The sequence below is a fragment of the Aphelocoma coerulescens genome, chromosome 2 (assembly GCF_041296385.1).
Source record: "Aphelocoma coerulescens isolate FSJ_1873_10779 chromosome 2, UR_Acoe_1.0, whole genome shotgun sequence".
NCBI lineage: Eukaryota > Metazoa > Chordata > Aves > Passeriformes > Corvidae > Aphelocoma > Aphelocoma coerulescens.
In genome coordinates this window covers 57,643,622-57,661,806 of record NC_091015.1, presented here as the reverse complement: position 1 = coordinate 57,661,806, position 18,185 = coordinate 57,643,622, and the positions used below count along the sequence as shown (strand labels likewise).

General features: G+C 40.1%; 1 protein-coding gene across 38 annotated transcripts in view; it reads left to right on the top strand.

Annotated features, from left to right (window-relative positions):
• Positions 1-18,185, top strand: part of ARPP21 (cAMP regulated phosphoprotein 21) — a 654,082-nt gene that overhangs the window by 624,459 nt on the left and 11,438 nt on the right. The window lies entirely within an intron of this gene.

Below are 18,185 nucleotides of genomic sequence, written 5' to 3'. Positions count from 1 at the left end.
TTTCACTTCCAGTGGGTATCTCTGGCATTTGTCATTATGAATGATAAGGATAAACACAGGTTTTCTTGCTGCAGACTCTGGTGAGGGTTCTTTCATGCCTGATAGGATGTAGATTGAGAAAGGTAAGAGGTATTTCTTTACTTGGCCTTGGTTGCCAATCCAAAAGCTTAGCTGTAAATGCGAGTCATTTTATGTTAATTCACTCCAGAACTGACAAATAGAGCTGCTGTTTCTGCTTCTGTTTATGTGTTGGTGGCAAGACATGGCTATGTCCCCATCAGGAATGTTATTTTCAGGATGAAGAGACAAACAAGCAACACTACTTAATATGTTGAACTGCAGTTCCTTGTTACACAGTGCCTTTTTTAGAAGTTTGAATCCCTAGTGCAACAAGTAATGGGAAATTAGATAAGCTTTTACTCTGGTATGTCTGGAAAGAGCTGAGATTAGAAGTACTTTAACACAGATTTTCATTCTGAATTTTTACATATTTAATTTAACCTTTATTTTCAATGCAGTTCCCAGTATCCTAGTGTCTTGGTTACAAATGTGGTCTTTTGATTACAGTCTTTTGACTACTGTCATGTAAATGCATAAGGACAAGAAAAGGAAAAGAAGCCAACCTGTGCAGTAATGATTTTTGTGTTATAGTCATATGAAGGAGCTACAGCTAGACTTAAGGCACCTCTTTGCTAAGAACTATATATATATGAAGAAATTTTCTTTTTTACTCTTGGGACCGAGGAGAGATCTTGCAGGGCTAAAAGAATGTTAAGGCAGGTACCATGGTGGCCATCCAGTTCAGGGCTATTGTTCACCTCCAGAAAAGTTCCTCAGCTTAGATAAATAAGAAAAAAGAAAGAAAAAGCTTTTACTGTGGCAGCTGTTCATTCATTCACAACTGTAAAAAGCTGGGCATCCAAAGCTCCCACTGAGTGCTGAAAACAGGAAGCACATTTTTGGGATTGTACGTGTAGGATCTCGAAGTGTGTTTTCCTAAATGTTACTGTTTGGAATAATTTGTGGATTTGCAACTGTTTTAATTTCTCGTTGTCTTCACTCTCAGTGTTCCTTAGATTTGCTTATACAATGAAAACCCACAGCCATCATGAGAAGTGAGTAGTGGACTTCGCCTGTGAATAACAGTAGTCTTTTTCTTGTAGCAAATAATCTCTTTCTGAAGGACCTTAGCCCTGTGGCATTGCATAAGGAAAAAAAATGAAAAAAAAAAGAAAAAGCAGCTATTTCTGAGCAAGCAAATATTTAGGCTATATATATATTTGTATCCTTGCTCTTTTTGTCAGTCTGTGTTATCAAAACAATTTGTTATGTGCTTCAGCACTGTCCTCAGGGCTTCCAAGTAGCATGCTGGTAAAACAGAACATCTTCAATAGCATCTGCTCAACAGTGCTGCATTTCCAGCTTTCTCTTTGTTGAAAGCTACCTTTCATAAGGTACCGAGTCTGCAGGAGTGCAAAAGACTGGATTTTTACAGGTCCTACAAAGGAACCCCCACAAACTGAATTTTTAAGTCTCCCAAGTACTACTTTATAGAATAAGAAAAAGAGGGGAAATGTATTAAACTGTAAGAAGCAGTGTGCTACTTCAAAATGATTGTTGGATTAATAGTTTGTATCAAATGGCAATTTTAATTCTCTCTCTATTGGAGAAATAGAAAGCAATTAATCTTCCGTAGCTCATCGGGAAAAATAAGGGCTTACACAAGATCTCAGTGAAGCTGTTCCTTCACTTAACCTTGAGCTGGGCAATAAATAATTATAAATGCAGCTCCATCGCAAGGCAAAAGTAATTTGGTGAAATAGAATTATCATCTAATGCAGGAATTAGAAATTTGAATTAGGTTTCCTGATGTTCTTTGTTCCAGAAAAGTATGAATTTGATTGTGATCTGTGCATAAAAGAGTGGAGCTGGGTTTTACAAAGCGGATTTTATATCCAAACTATCACTAGATTATTTATATTGCAATGTTGACATAGGCAAATGCCCTTGTGCTCTCTCAGCTACAACTCACAGAGCCTCTATTGAGAAGACTTGTTTTGCAGAGGAACAAGGTGATGTCCAAGGTGCATGGGTGCATTAACATCTGTCAAATAATTTCCTGCTCTTCACTAAGGGCACCATATCCTCAGTACTGCCTTCCACAAAATTTTCAGTGTATCCATCATATAAAGTTTCTGTTCCACTGTGGTGTGCTGCAAGGAGAGTAAGGATACAACTGAATGTTGCTTCATCCTGAGCTTCTCTCCCCTGCCCACACAGCTTCACAGGACTTCAGCCTTCCCCCTCAGTGCCACACTGCCATTCCTTACAGCTCCCATGCATGCCTTGCAGATCCCAAAGCAGTGTTGTTAACCTCGCTTCACCTTGGGACTTTTCAGCCAACTCAGTGGAAACTGGTCAGTGAAAGGATCAATGAAGCATGTATGATGCGGGTCATCAGTTCGTATCATGGAGCAGTGCACAGGGTACTCTGATAAGGAGAGGTAAAGGATGTGAGTAAAAAAAATAAATGCAGGAGTGAAAAGAGCTGTATTTTTTTACTGCAGAACCATGCCTCAGCATACTGCTCCACGAGAGCAATAGGCAGGAGTTGTTCAAGCCCCAGGCTAACTCCGTAAAAGTGGGAAGCCGTAAGTTTATGTCAGTTTCTCTTCAGGAGGAAAACATTCCTAAACATAATAAAGCAAATATTATTCTGCTTTTCTTTGTATTGCTCATCTTGTTTTCCCAGAATCCGTCCTTGCAATGTAAGGAACAAGAAATGTGTTCCTAGGAAACACAGCTAGCGATGGCAGTGGGTTTGCAGGACATTGTTGAGTCTGCACACTAATTTCAAGGAGACAACGTATGTCTGTAGTGAGCCATATTTATACTTCCAAGGTGGAAACTTCACAGTGGTAAACACTCATCTGTTTTTATCCATCCTGTCTAGGTGTTGATAGTGTGCTGTGGAGCATTTACAAACTAAACTGAAGATAAATTGTCAATAAATGTAATGTGCAATTGCCCATACACTCTTCATTTCCTCTATGCAAATTTGAGACTAACCAAATGGCTACAAAGGCTGACGTGGTATGTCAAAAGTTATGGAACTAAAGAAGATATGGAACTAAAGTTTGTACCATTTTCCCCCCTTTTCCCCCCCTTGGATGTATTTATTTGTTCCATTATAAGGAAGAATGTGGAAGTGCAGAGTTAATAATTTTTTATTAAGATTTTTACTCAGGCTACATGTGGTCTTTTTAGTCTTTAAAAAAATCAGTTAGCTGACCAATTTGAAACCTGGAGGAGGGCACAGTTAGTTCAATTTCTATCTGCTCAATTCTACTTGGTCCTGATTACTACATTGCATAAGTTTACAGTGGTGTTTGGAATGCATTAGACTGCCATTTTTGCTATAATGTGGCCCATTGTGTATCTAGAAAGAGATGATTTATTGGAGAAAGGGGTGTGGGTGCATGGAAAAACAATTTGCCTTAGAGAGTTGTTTCTAGATGACTAGTAAAATGTTGATTCCAAGTAGGCCATAATTAATCAACAAGAACTCTTTTCCCGAGTTTCTTCCTGTAGGTAAACAGACTCAGAACATCCATCAAATAGAAACTTAAGAATGAGGGGGAGCAGCCTGAGTCTCCAGTTAGCAAAGCAGTTGTATTTCTTAAGCAATACCAGCAGGGTGCTTTGCTGAGTGATTGTAACATTGGCTTTGAAAACAAATCCTGAATTTCTTATTTCTCGTTGGTTTCTTAAACTTTTAATGTACTTCTGGTGGCTGCTGCATGCCAAGAAGGTGACCAAAGGCACAAAAAATGGGCTGGTAATCCAAAATCTTTGTCTGATATCCCCTCAAGTGGCCTCACACCCTTTCTTTCAGCTTCTTTTCATTATGGTTGTGGTGTGCAAGTACATCAGTCATTACTTAGTGAGCTCTAATCACACTGAGCTCACTAAGCACAACTTATGTTGATAATCTGGTTTAGAGCAGGTTTGTCACAGTGCTTTCAAAAGCTTTAGGTCTGGAGATTGATCTGGAGATGAAACAAGTGGTAGCCCAGTTTTTATACTACACTGTAGTAATCTGGAAATCTCAGTAAGTTTTGTTAACTAGAAATGTGATTTCACTTAATTTATGTCTGTTTTGTGTTGTGAGAGATCGGTGATGCTGAGAGGTAGGACTTTACTGAGCACACTGTGCTAGCAATGGAGCAGGGGTGGATATTGGTGGATTTGCCATGCGGGTGGTTGATTCCCAATTTTGTTTAGTAGATGCAAGAGTATGTCATTCGTCTTCTTTTTCAGCAGTTTGGGAATTAGATTTACTTTTTAATACCTAAAAGTCAAAGAATTTCCAGCCATCCTTTGTTTAGGGCAAGGTCCATAGAGCTTAGTGATAGAGAAAGATATCTGCAAGGAAGGTGGGCTTTCTGGATGTAGAAAAGGGGGGAAAGTTTGAGTGTCCATGACAGGAATCAGCCCTCAGGAAACCACCTGCTTAATCTGCAAGAGTTGACTTCTTTTCAAAACTCTGAAGAACTAGCTTGCTGGAATGAATCCCAGAAGTCCAACAGTTAGGTGAGGTCATGCGTGTAGTTTCATAATTGGGTTGTGCTGTAAATGAGGAGAAGCCATAATGTTCAAAATTGTTGTTCAATTCCTTAGGTAAAGGTCATGTGTCATATCATTTCAGTGGTTTTGAAACAAGGGATAACTTCAGATTAATTTTGCAAAGGTGCCCATGAATTGCTTAAGAAGCTCCCTTAATCTTGATGCACAATGAAGATAGTAAAAGCACTGTTTCAGGATTCGGTATATCAGCTGAATTTTCACCTTTGCTCGGAAATTGGCTATCCAAGCATTTTCTATTGTTTTCTAGTGTCTAAAGAAGGACAGAACTAAAATGCCAAATCTGTCCTTTTAAAACCTAGGTTATCTAAACACCTGTAGTTTCTACAACTCACTCTATCTGTCCTACTAGAAACACAGCTTGTGGACTGCTGGTGTCCTTGAGAAGGATTGTGTTGGGCCCAAGAGCTGTCCTTTTGTTGCATGAATGTTGGGGTCTTCCTAGGCAGAATTGAGTGATTTGCTTCCTTAGGAACAGTGAATTCTGTTTGAATCCTAACTGGCTGGCAGCTGATTTTTTAACACCTTTAATATGAATACTTTGGAGTAACCCCAAGAAAAGTCTGTGTGGAGGGGTTTTTTTTCCAATTTTTTTTCAGCATGCCTTGTTTCCATCTGTTTCTTTCCAAAGATGAACCTCTTTTTATGATTCACAAAAGCCCTACATGTGTGCCTTCTGAGTATGAGGAGAATGTGCTTAGGTATGTCTATTCTCCCCCATGTGATTAAACTAGGAGAAAAGAAAACTTGTGGCTTCAAGCACTAGTTCTCCCCAGGGCAGGAGGTTAACATTTGACAAGATGACTGCCCTTTTGAAGAGTCCCAGGAAAAGCAGATGCAGATTTCATCGAGGCTTGATCTTTTGAAATTCACTTTGCCTGCTCAGCCTGCTTGTCACAGGATTTTTCCAACAGCTCACAAAGGATCCATCTGGAGAAAATTGCCAAGCAATGTTTACCAATCCATCTGTGCTCTTGAATGTCTAGACCTGTGTAAGGGCTGAGGTAAAGTCTTTATAAGTTGTCATGCTGAAAACCATTTTGAAGTTCTCCTGTGGTTTGCAATGTAAGAAATGTAAAGATTAGAAAATCTGCTGAGGCATTTTTCAGATTCATTCCAATTCTTCAGTAATTTGTAGGGCAAATTATCTTGTAGTATATATGATTATTACTTAATTAAATACTACATCTCATTCATATGTGCCTAAGTCACTGGAATTAAGGTTGTAGGGACCACTTTGCATTGCCTTTTTTCTCATTTCTGAATATTTAACTTTGCTCCCTGGTGCTCACTGAGGCTGTACAGACAAAAGTGCATCGACCTGTATTCCCATTTTTGAAAGCTGGAAATATGACCCCTAAAGAGAATGCAGCTGTAGCCAAGCAATGACAAATTTCTCTCAGTTTTCAGTGCTTGATTTTCATTTCAGGGATCCACTTGTCTCTGTACAGTTGTCAATGTGTGTGGTTTGCTGCAGATTTATTTATCAAGCTTTTTCTTACAGTTCATGCATCCCTAGCTTTAGGAATAATGCAGTTCCCTGCTGAAGCGTCCTTCAGGAGTGAAACTGCTGTGATCACACTGCAGAAGAGCAGGGCTGGCATGAAGGGAATCTTGGGGAGTATGAGATTTCTCTTTACTTTGGACCTTAACCTTCTGCTGGTGTGAACTGACATTTGGACAGGTGCATCTACAAAGACCATCCTGCATCATCAGAATTCTTATTTGCTTGCAGGGCTTGGGAAAGAATGGTGCTGCATACCAAAATGTATGTAGGTTTTTCATCCTGGCTATTTCAACCTTTGGTCTTGAAAAGCAGATTATTATCTATTGAGTTAGAATTGTATTTATATTTTGGCAGTATGTTAAAATAGAGCCTTAGCAAAGAGACACCAGATGCCCTTGCCTGAGAAGTAATATTGATTCCAAGAAGATGAAGAAGCTTTTGTCGTCTTGTTACAAAAGATTGTAATATTGACATAACAGAAACTGAAAAATTGAACATAATATAGGGGGAATTTTCTTTTCCATTTGAAGGACAGCACTGCAAAGAGATGCTTTATAGTTACTAGGCTGTAAAAGCATGTGGCAAAGTGCTCTCAGCTTTTATACTGTATTTACCTTTTATGACAGCTTTCCAGAACCACTGTCTTAGGACTGGGAATCCTGCTACTATTTTCCTTGGAGACCTACGGAACATGACGTGTATAGAGCATTTCTAGTTTTTGTATTAACTAGTTGGTGTTGCTGAGCCCATGAGTAAAACCATGGCTAGATATTATTGAATACCTAGTAAAAAAGAAGCAGGTAAGGGGGACAGTATACCTCAGCAAGTTTCAGAGACCACATTCTCTCCTTTCCTTCTGATGGTGATTTCTGTGGAATCTTTCCTTGCAAAGAGAATAATGAAATCATAAGTCCATCACACTGTTAAAAGATGCTGGGTTTTGTTCTGTAATGAGATCTCAGAGGCCCAAGACACCATTCCTGTTCTCCCTTTGGAAGTAAAATGAAGTGCAGCTGCAGCAGCTAGGCTGGCTGCTGTGGCCAGAGAGGCTGGGGAAGCTGTAAGAGGAGTTGGAGATGGAGCAGTAGGTTTCCAGTAGATTTGGCTCTTTAGACAAAATAACATCTGTGCCCATACAGAGAAGTTATCCTCCCAGGGAATTGTCCTGAAAGACATTTCAAAGACTGCAACATAGAAATGGGTTTTTGGGAAGAAGGTAGATTTGGAACCTATTTAAGAGTGAAATCTTCCGGGGAACAGGGGATAAAGTGAGTGTTTTCTGGGTTAGAGTATGTGGGAGCATTATAAATAAACATTTTCTGGGCACTTCTACTGTGGCTACTGGAATGCTGTGAGGGTTATTTCATTGCTTCAGGACAAGTCACAAGCAGGTGATGGGACAGGGAAGGGTATTCCTGTTTCTTCTGTCTTTGAAATAAAGACAAGGGACTATGGAAATGACTGCTACCTCCCACCCAATTTGCAGTAGAGGGGGAGGATCCCTCCCCTGCTCAGAGGTAAAAGTTTAGCAGAATATTTCTAGTCTTTTGGTAAGACAGAATTTGAGGAATGCTGCCAACATTCCTTTATTTAAAGTGAAAAACATTAATCTGAAAGGAATAAACAAAAAAAAAAGAAAGGGGAGGAGTGAATTCCTTGTTACATTTTTGATTTCCAAGTTGTTGTTACTGATGAAACAAAAATGCTCTCGATCTTCTCCCTTGCTTGAAGTAATCTATTTATGCCCTGTATTTCTATGAAGTGCTGTAGAAAAAAATCATAATTACAGTATATGAAACTAATTCTTCTACACTGCATTAAGTTTAAAATAATGTTGAATCCATATTTCCATTAGCTAGCAGTGAAAAAAGCTATTAAGACTAAGACTTAACACACAATCAGTTCAATTCCTGAAAATGTTTCTACAGAAGCATGGTGCTGCAGAGCTATGAATAAATGGAAGTCATAGCCTGAAATGTGCTGTAGTATCTGTACTACCCAAAATTTCAATTCAAGAAAAAATGTACTGTCTTCTAACTATTAGATAAGAACTACAAAGGGGGCAGGTTCTAATAGGTACTGAGCTCTTCTTTCCTATATGCTTCAGGGAAATTAGGAAAATTAGTTTTATCACTTTTGCATTTTCTCCAAGCCCCCATCTGTAGGGAAATCATTTATCTCACTTATTTTTAAAGTATCAATCTGTGTATAGGTGTTTTACACCATTTCAGTTACAGTGTCACTGGGCCATTTTTCATCCAGAGCATGTAAATACAGAAACACAATTTGCAGGCATTTACTGGCATAAACTCCAGAAGTGGCCAACTTCTTCTAAAAAGTTACATGGACTCATTCTGTCAGTATGCCATATGCCTGAGGTCCTCAGGTTATACAGTAACGGGTATCACAGAAATAGGATAGATATTCATTATCACTTCCCAAGGGAGTGTTTTGGATTAAATAAGTTAAAAATTCCCACTACACAGAAAGTCTTTGTTAAATGTGCTTTATTTTTTGCTGATGAGCTCATTACAGTATAACTGCTGACAAACCTCTTCTGATCCACGGCAAGATGTAACTGCTTTGGCCCAGTCATTAATTTAGGACACGAAGATGTGCTAACTAGTGTGTCACAATGGGAGGACTGTAATAATTGGAGGCAGATACAATCTATTAAACTTTCCCTAGTAATATGAGAAAAGCCTTGCACATGGCTCTCCATAGCAGTGTCCAGGGATATGTTCTCTTCAAATGACACCCCCTGAAGAATGAGTTGACTCTGAAGTCAGTCTTTATCTATGCTAGTACGTCAGAGGGTAGATTTTAGCTCAAAGTGTCTTAAAATAATTTTTCAATGGTTTACATTAGTAAAATCCTGCTGTGGGTTAAGACTTTGTCATCATGCATTTTCTGTGCTCCTTTTTCAGTGCTGCTCAGAGCCATGGGAAGAGCATGGCTTTTTCTCTGAGATTGAACTTGTGTGATCAGTGAACAAGTGTGCCCAGCGACCCGATTCCCTTGTAGAAAGGGTGTTGCAGGTGGTGACTGCAATGTGGCTGAGTCCCCATCCCATTCTGGGTGTTAGCAGAGCTAAACCACAGCAGCCCTTGGGTCACTTTGCCCACCGTGCTGAAGCCGTGCAGCAGGGGTGCTGTAGATCCACAGCCTGCAGCTTGCTTCTGTGCCTACAACCTAGAAGCAGGAGACAGTTATTTTCCAGCTTCCACTTAAGAGGTAGCATCTCAACTGTGACCTTCTGTGCCAAACTTTGTTCCAGAGCCAATCTGTAAATGCTTTGTATGTCAGCTTTAGCTGGGAAGTCCCAACCTCTCTCACCATCGTAACATTATCTTCCAAAAAGCCAATGAAAATATAGCTTTGATGTGTTTCTTTTGGTGCTCAGATGCCATTGCATGTGAGGTATTATCATGAAAACCACATTATCACAGTAACTCAGGGCCTTCGGGCATCTGATGTTGCCAATTGCCTTCACTTCTTGCTGGTATGTAATTTATCACCGGCGTGGCCTACCCTGCTAATATGTGCCCTTTGTGGGCAGAGGCGAAGCTAATGTACTTTCAAAGTGTATTTGAATTGCTTCCATAAATCACAGCTGTCACTGTGAGCAGTTTTATCACTTGCCAGAACAATATGTTACGCTCATGCTTTATAGTCTTGGTACTCCTCTGAACTTTTATTTGTGTAAATTGTAATGCATCATAACTTATTTTATCAAACAAATTTGAGCAGCCCAGGGGTTTTTTTATTACTATTATTATTTTATTTTTACATGGAAACTTTGCCTAGCTCTGTAAAGAAGAGCATTTTTATGGGATATGCTTTATAGTTGTAATTATTATTTTTTATTAGTAATTAGCTCTAAGAACACTTGCAGTTTGCTTTCTGTTTGTTAATTTTCATTCTCCTAAGAAGTTCATGCAGCTGGGGTAGCTTTGTTTATGTAGGCCATTTCCTCTCCTACTCTGCTGTGTAGCAAAAAGAGCAGCTACATGGCAATCATGGGCCATGGAGTTGGAGATAGGGAGGAAGAGCCTCCTTGCCTCATAGATTTTATTTGCTAAGTGTGCAGAATATCCACCAAATTAATCAGTTGTGTGGATTTAAAATAAAAAGCCTTGTGAAATCCAGAAAGCACTTGCAGGAGAGCCATCCTACCTGGGAACTGAAGGATAGTGTAACAGGGAAGTCACGAGTACTTATTTGTGCCTAAGGCGTAATTAATGCCTTCCTCTGGGAGTGCTTCCCCTCAATCATAGGAAGCAGCTGGGAGCATGAACAGCATGAGTACTCAGAGCTGTGCTGTGGTGCCCTGGCTCAGGCATGGGCTGGGGAGTGGGACAGCTGTGCCTCAGCAGCCAGAGCCACTCACCTGGGCAAGGACCAGCTGTGCCCACACTGCCTGCCCACCCTGTCCCTGTCGCGGGCGTGCAGAGTGGGGCTGTTCCCATCTGCCAGCTCAGCCTCCCCACCAGGCAGGGTCCTGGTAACATCACTGAAAACTCTGCACAGACACAAGGTCATCCATCATATTTTTCTTTTCCTTCCTTAGTCGTAGATCTGGTTATGAGTGTGACCTGTGACTGGTTTAGGACTTCACTGCAACAAGAGACTCTCCTCAGCTCTTCTTTCTCAGGGGCGCTCTGACATTAAATGCACTGTTTCCAGAACAATCAGTAAAATACCTCCGTTTTTACAGCCATGCTTAAAATACCAGTGAATATTTATGAACCAATTTGCCATGGCTTCTCTGTGATGGGAAAAAAAAAGTGGTTTTTTTTTTTTAATTGATGCAATAGCTCATTCCAGAATATGAAGACAACGTCTATAAAATAGTCAGTTTTATAATTAGAAAATTATTTATTTGCAGTGGATATATTTGCTAAAATGTGAAGATTGTAGTTCTCTGTTTTTTAACATGAAGAAGATATGCTAATTGTTTAAAGTTGAGCAGCGTCTCTAATGGAAATTTTTAGGTGTAGATCAAGTTCCTTGTGATGAGGAGTAGTCTAAAGGTATGACTTAGGTTTGTCCTTTTACAAAAGTTAGTGTTTATTCTCAAGGTTTGCACTCAGAATGAGCACTAGTTGCTAAAGAATGTTCTGCAGATGTGTTTGCAGATCCTGTGATTTTCTCTTTTCAAAAATTTTAGCTACACAGACATTTTCAGCAGATTGGCTAGGCATATCAGCTACCACTTCAGAAATGCATGTTGTAAATTTTACATGAAGAGACATTTTTGGCAGCTGCTTTGTGGTTTGACTTTGAGCAGCCCCAGAAAGGGTATGTGAAATCAGTTACCCCATCCAGACCACGTAAGCAAGAAGCAAGTATTTTAGCCTAAGGATGACTTGGAGGATGGTACTGCATTAAATTCAATGATTGCATGTAGAGGAATTCATATGTACTTCTGCCCATGTACATAGATCATTTCAGAGGAACTAAGGATGGAGGATACTCCTGATTCTGTGGGAAAAAAAACCAAAACACTAATAAACCTGGTTTTCCCACAGAAGACATCTCTCCCACCTTAGCTGAGCCTGGGGAGCTGGCAGATGCCTTTTAGCAAGCATTGTAAAGCCTTTGCAAACCCTTCCAATTTAACTTGAAAATGTCTGTTCATATTGCTTTGTTGACAAATCTCTGATTTGCAGAGACCTGTAGCTAAGATTTTGCTCTGGCAAACAACGCTTACTATGCCCTCTTCCTCACCTTCCTGCCAGTATTGACAGACTTAGAGCTCTGGGAATGTGGCCCTACCCTTGCAGGCACTGCCAGATAAAAAACCCCAGACATCTTTTTTTAGGTCAAAGAAGCATTCTTCATCTAACTGAAAATTTTGCAAAGCTCTGTGTGTAACTCTTAGCTAATTCAGCACTTAAAGGTCTCTTCTTGTTACAGATTGAAGATCAGATGTTTTTCCATTGACTTATTGAATATATAGCACTTCTCAGCACTGTTGGATTTGAAAATGATTTATGAAGATGCCACCCCTCAAAACGTTATTTTACAGATGACAAATAAGCAGAAAGAAGAAGTAATGCACTCAGAGTGTACTAGGTCCCAGGCAAGCAAAAAGCTATCAAAATTTACAATGTATGCAAGGAAAAAGTTCTGCTGCTGGCTCTCAAATCTACCTTGACAACACACTCAGGTTGATCTTCAGTATTTATGCTGAGTTGAAGACTCCATATGTTTATGGTCTTTATTGTGCATTTTCCATCGCACAATTTTTCTCTGATTGCTTAGCTGGCATCCATCAGGAATTCAGACTTTGCAAATACTTTTGGCCATGAAGACTGTAAACACAGCCTTGCTGGGGTTGCAAAATATTAAGTGCTGTGTGACAGCAAGTGCTGTGTGGCAGCTCTGCCCCAGTGATTTCTGAGAGCAGACATTGCCCTGGAGAGACCCACATCAGACAAAGCACAAATATTCAGAAGACTTTCCTACATTTAAATTTGTGCTATGCTTTGGGGTTTTTTGCTAATGAAAGTAAATTTTACATCATTTACAGTTGCAGATACTTTGAGGGGAGGTAAGGGGATCAGGACGCATCCTGTGGGTTTTGCAGAACAAGTCTGCATAAAATGCTCTTGCTTGGCAATCAGCTTTCTCAGGCTGTTGAACTGGATGAGTTAACCAATATCCTCTTCTGCAGTGGTAACACTGGACTAGCTACGGTGGCAGTTTTCCAGCTAACGTGCTGTGCAGTGAAAGCTGGGAATGAGTAAGAGCATAGGGATGTTTTCTTTCATGTAGCTGAATTAAACCATGTTCTGGCTGGACGTTTTGACATCTGTTGACCACAGGCTTGATTCCAGGCTTTCTCAAGCTTGCAGAAAGATTGCCCCTAGCATGAGTGAGGCAGGGAATGGGGGACTGGTGCCTGCCCATTTCCCAAGCACTGCTGTCAGCCTGTTGTCCAACTTGGTAGTCACTTGGGAATCAGTGCAGAAAATAAGTGGTGTTTTCTGAAGTCAGCTTCATCGTCCCTCTCCTTTTCTCTTTCTTCAGCTCTCTTTGGGCCAAGATTTCTTGGCACAGCTGTTCAGGAAAGCTTGCTGCTTGCAGCTGAGTGTCATTTCTATTAATTTCTTTCAAGAAAACACAGGGAATGTGTGAGTCCAGTCCAGGTGTTAATCCTCTTGTTTTCAAATGTGACATTAAACCCTTGTTGGAAAAAGCAAAGGTGAAAGTTTACATCCACAATGCATTTCTTTTTTTTTTTTTTTTGATGTTCATTTTATTCTGCAAGGGTTGAAAATGCATTTGCCTGTGATGTGGAGATAGGCAGGCTTTGTAGATTTAGCTGCCCAATTCATCAAAAGAATTTGTAAAACTGTATGAACAAGTTATTTTGCACATTCCTTGGCCAGTTGAAACCAAAACTCAAATTCTTGTGAAATGAGACTCATATACCCAAGGCAAACTAAGATATAAAACAAAATTGCCTATAGATACTAAATTTAAAAAAATAAATAAAAAATGAGTTTTGGAAATTGGTAATGTTCTATTTGGGATGTCAAAGGGGAATGTTTTTAATTTTTCAGACATTTTTTGCTTTTACTCATTTATTCCCTTCTTTGTGAGATGCACAGTTTGGCCACAGGGGAAGCTAACTGGGCAGTGGGATGACCACACCTGTAGATTCCACCCTTCACCTCCTTCCAAGAAAAAGCTTTAGCTGGAAGATACAGCCCAGCTGTAGTGCAGCATCAAATGTATAGCTTTTTTACCTATGTCAGAATTGCAATTAGCATTTACATTTCGGCAGAGATATGGAATGGAGTGGATGCCCATAACTGAGACTGATACAAAGTACTTACAGGCACTTTACAGGTCTTTTGCCTTGTAGTTCAAGGGCTAAAGGGAAGGGAGGGTCTCAGTGATAACAACTGGTTTAGCAAAGGCTTAACCCAATTTCATTAAGGCATTTTAAGTAAGAAAGACAGGAAATGTAAACTAGGGACTACAGTAAACTAGAATGGTTGGTAATTACAATGCAGACATGAATGGGAGCTCCCTGTGTCTGTGCCACAGAAGTGGAGTAAGGTAGACTCATCCCTGATTGCCATTTGGTTTATTATTTGCCAGTATCTCTTGGTACACAGCCACTGCTTAGTCTAATGGCTCTTTCATATAGGCACATACAAGTGCAAGGGCCATGCAGGAATGCAGGCTCAGTCCCACCTTGCTCCATTTTTCCTCTTGGGGGTTAAGCAGTGGTTGTGCAGAGGGATAGGAGAAATTAATTTGTTTCATATATTGTAGAAACTGAATTTTATTGGAATGGGACATCTCTTTCTTTAATTTGATTGCTACCTGCCTGGTCAAGTTTCTCAGAAGCCTTTTAAAGCAATGCTAAGAATATAGTGTGAATAAATGTGCTTGTATCTTTCCCCACTGGAGATGCTCTCCTTCAAGGGGTTGAGTTCCCTGGCCTCAGTCCAGAAGTTTATTCAAGCCTGTAAATCATTGCTCTGAAATCAAGAAATTAACTTATATGCTTAAAAGTTAAGCAAATTCTCAAGGGCTCTGCTGTATAGGGACCGGAGTAATCACTGTGTTGCAGGCGAGTGCTTCTAATATGCTACAGAGCCGGTTAAGGTCGATTGCTAACCCCAGCAGTCTTTGGATTGCATTCTGCATGGGTGCACTTGGAAAAGATGAGATTTTTGCAGTTGGACCCATATGGGCAGACATATGCTCCATCAAAGTCCTGTTGGCTTCAGTATTGTCCCTGTGCCTGTTTGCATCGGGCTGGGGGCTGTAGCCCATAACTTGCTGTGTCCTTATGTTATAGGTAAACAAACAAACTCAAGGCTTTTTGCTCAGTGATTTGGTACCTGTAGGTGTATGCAGAAGCTGTGGGGAGGAAGAGTGCCATCAGGCAGTGGCTGTGTCTTTGTTGCAGGCAGTATTTACAGCTGATGTTGTGTTTATGAAAACTCTTCCTGAGGCTGAGACACAAAACAAAGCCCAGATTGTGAAGGTGAAAAAGCAGGGTTTGGTTGTGATAGCAGTCGTTTACCCCAATCTCCCCACAGTAAAATGGAACACAGTTTCATTTTACTGCACTGTTTCACCAGAACCAGATCCTGTCTTCTCCCAATAGAAAGGATGTGAGCAGAGCAGGAGCCTGTACCTGGAGTTGTGTGGAAAAAACCAGCCTGGCAGAAGCAGTGACAGCCCACGGATCATCCACATCCACAACTGTGCTCAGAACAGCAGTCCCTGCTCAGAATAGGGGTCTAAGTACTCAGCACACATATTTTGGCATACTTTCCAGAAGAGTATTCTGCACTTTTCTCTGTGCAAAGGATTTCCCTTGGGTGCTTATTTTCATACCTCCAGCTGTCTTGTCTATTCAGGAATGCATCATCTTCACTATACGGACTGTAGCTATTCCTTGAAGTTTACACAGTATCTGGCATATAGGTTCACTTTGAGCTTGTGCTTGTAGATATTTCATCAGTATCAAGAGCTGATGCCAAGATAACAAGCTGATATCAAGAGCAAAGTTACAGATAGATCAATACACAGGGGCTCAACAATTTGTTTCCTCATACCTGCTATTATTTATTAGGGGTCAATCCAGAAAATCAGACCAGAAGAAATGAATCTGATAAAATTCAGTGAATCTGTGGTTTGCAGCTTGCATGGAAAATTTGATCCTGTTAGTTTTGTATTTGTGCTTTTTTTGAGTCACACTGAAATTTGTTTTTGTGGTTAGCTGTCCCATTGCTCAGTTCCTTAGGGATTTACTAACAAAATCAATAGATATTGTATATAATAGTTATGCTATGGCCATAAACTGTTTTATATAAAACAATGCAAACATAGACACAGGTACATATAGGGAGTATTGCAGCTGCTGTTCCTCTGATGAGCGCATTACATGCCAAAGGAATCTTACTGTCAACACTAATGGGTTCTTACGTCGGTGTTTTAGTTGTACATTAGCTATTGCAAAACCTCCTAAAGAGGAATTGCAGCAGACATCATCAATGTAACAGTCTGTGGCTACAGCAAAGGCTGTACCAGATCTGGATCTGTTTTGGTCTTTAAGCAGTAAATGTCCCTTCAGAGCATCTAGTTTCTCCAGAATTATCTATTGGCCTGCCAATGGGTCTGTGTTGGCTCTCCTTAACATTGTCAGGATTGGTGGGCAGGGTCTGAGAGCAGGATTACTCCTGGATGTTCCTTAGCACTATTTTGGACCTCCCTGTTTTTGTGAGAACTGTGCGTGAGCTTGCAATACATGTCTTCAGTGGCTTAGCTCTGTTGGGATGAGAAGGCTTCACCCCTTTCACAATAATGTTTCCCAGGTCCTGTAGTACCCTCCCTGCAGGCACCTCAGCTGGCTTTGGGCATCAGCAACACTCCGGTGTAAACCCTTGCTCATGGTATTGCCCAAAGGGAAATGCTGTCTGAAGCTCATTTCTCCAGAGCTGTTGAGCCTGTTCATGTGGCTCCATGGATTAACTTATTTCAAAAGCACAAAATACTTTCCTCTCTCTCTTTATTTCACCTGTGTCATTTGCTGGCTGGGTGACTTTTTTTTTCTTTTTTCTTCTTGGTCTCCAATAAAATGCAGAAGCCTCAGATTACAAAAACAGCTGCACATGCCTTGGGTTAATTCGTTTAAGTCAGGCTCCAGGGTCTGGGCAAGTGCCAAGATCCTGGATCAGCTGCTTTACCAGAATTAGGCTGCTGTAATGGAGCCCTGCATTATTGTGTTGCAATTATTTTGGATTGCAGCTGGCTGTTCCCTCTATTTTTCTTACTGAAGTGAGATAAAAGGATTTTGTCTTAAAAATAGAATTTTCTTTTCAGAATCTTACAGAAGCTTTGAGTTACATACCATGTCTGTAAGAGGTGCCCCTCTGTTTATCTTCAGATTTATATTCTAGGAGCAGAGCAAGAAATATTTGTCTTAGTTTTTGAAGACCAGGAAGAGTGCTTAAAGGTCTCAAAACATAAAATAAATGTGTATTGGAAAGGAAATAAAAGAAGTTATTAAAGTGTCATATAATAACATGGTTTTAGGTTCTCAGCAAGGACCAGGGTTTATTTTCAGCATTGTGCCACTTACTAGTAGCAAGTTCTTCTTAAAGCTGTCCCTATAATTTTGAAAGCCTTTGTGTAGAGAAGTAAAGGAATGGATCCAGATTTTAAATGGAAGAAAAACATTTCCCCAGCCTTGAGTCTCCTGTATTTGTTTCCATTCAAGCTCTTTTTGTTGCCTATTTATATACATTTCTTGTCAAATAACAGCTCTCTCAGGTTCTCCGATTGATAGCAAAAAGTAAACTGAATGCAATCATTTATCTTTGAACTGTTCAACTGTGCCCTTCTTCATGTTCTTGTTAATAATGCCAGGTCTCCCAGGAGCACTCTCAGGCAATTTTATCACATAAGCTTTTTGTTTGACCTTACCTGCTGTTCCCCTGGAACATAAGGGGGGCAAAAAAAGCCAAAATGCCAGCCTGCCTTAATTAAAATTTTAGTCTCAGAAGATGTTACAGTAGGTGATTTCATTAGATACATAATGAAAGTATTTAATCATGCCTCCTACTTGTCTGGGCCTTTTTACTTGGTAGTGAAGTCACTGAGTTTTAAACCAACTCTGTTCAGGTGTGGAAAAGTAACTGATTTATGAATCTTTAAGTGATTCATAAATTCATTTTACCCAGAATTTTGCATGTTTGCCCTCAAGGTAGTTGCTTGGATGATGAAGTAGAAGGCACTAAATAAATGTTCAGCAGTCTTTGCAAAAACACTTTTCCCCCATGGGGTATCAAGCATGCATGTAAATGTTTTTTAAAAGATAATGCTATTCCTCATTTCCAGGTTGGAACTTGGCATCATAGAAAAAGGGTAAAAGAATGGGTAGGAGGGTAAAAGGTAATGGATATTTCTTTGACATGTAAGAAGTGCTAAATTTCACCTTGTGATATGTGGTGTTACTTTCCTCATTTCTCATTGCCATAATCTAAATCACCCCAGCAGG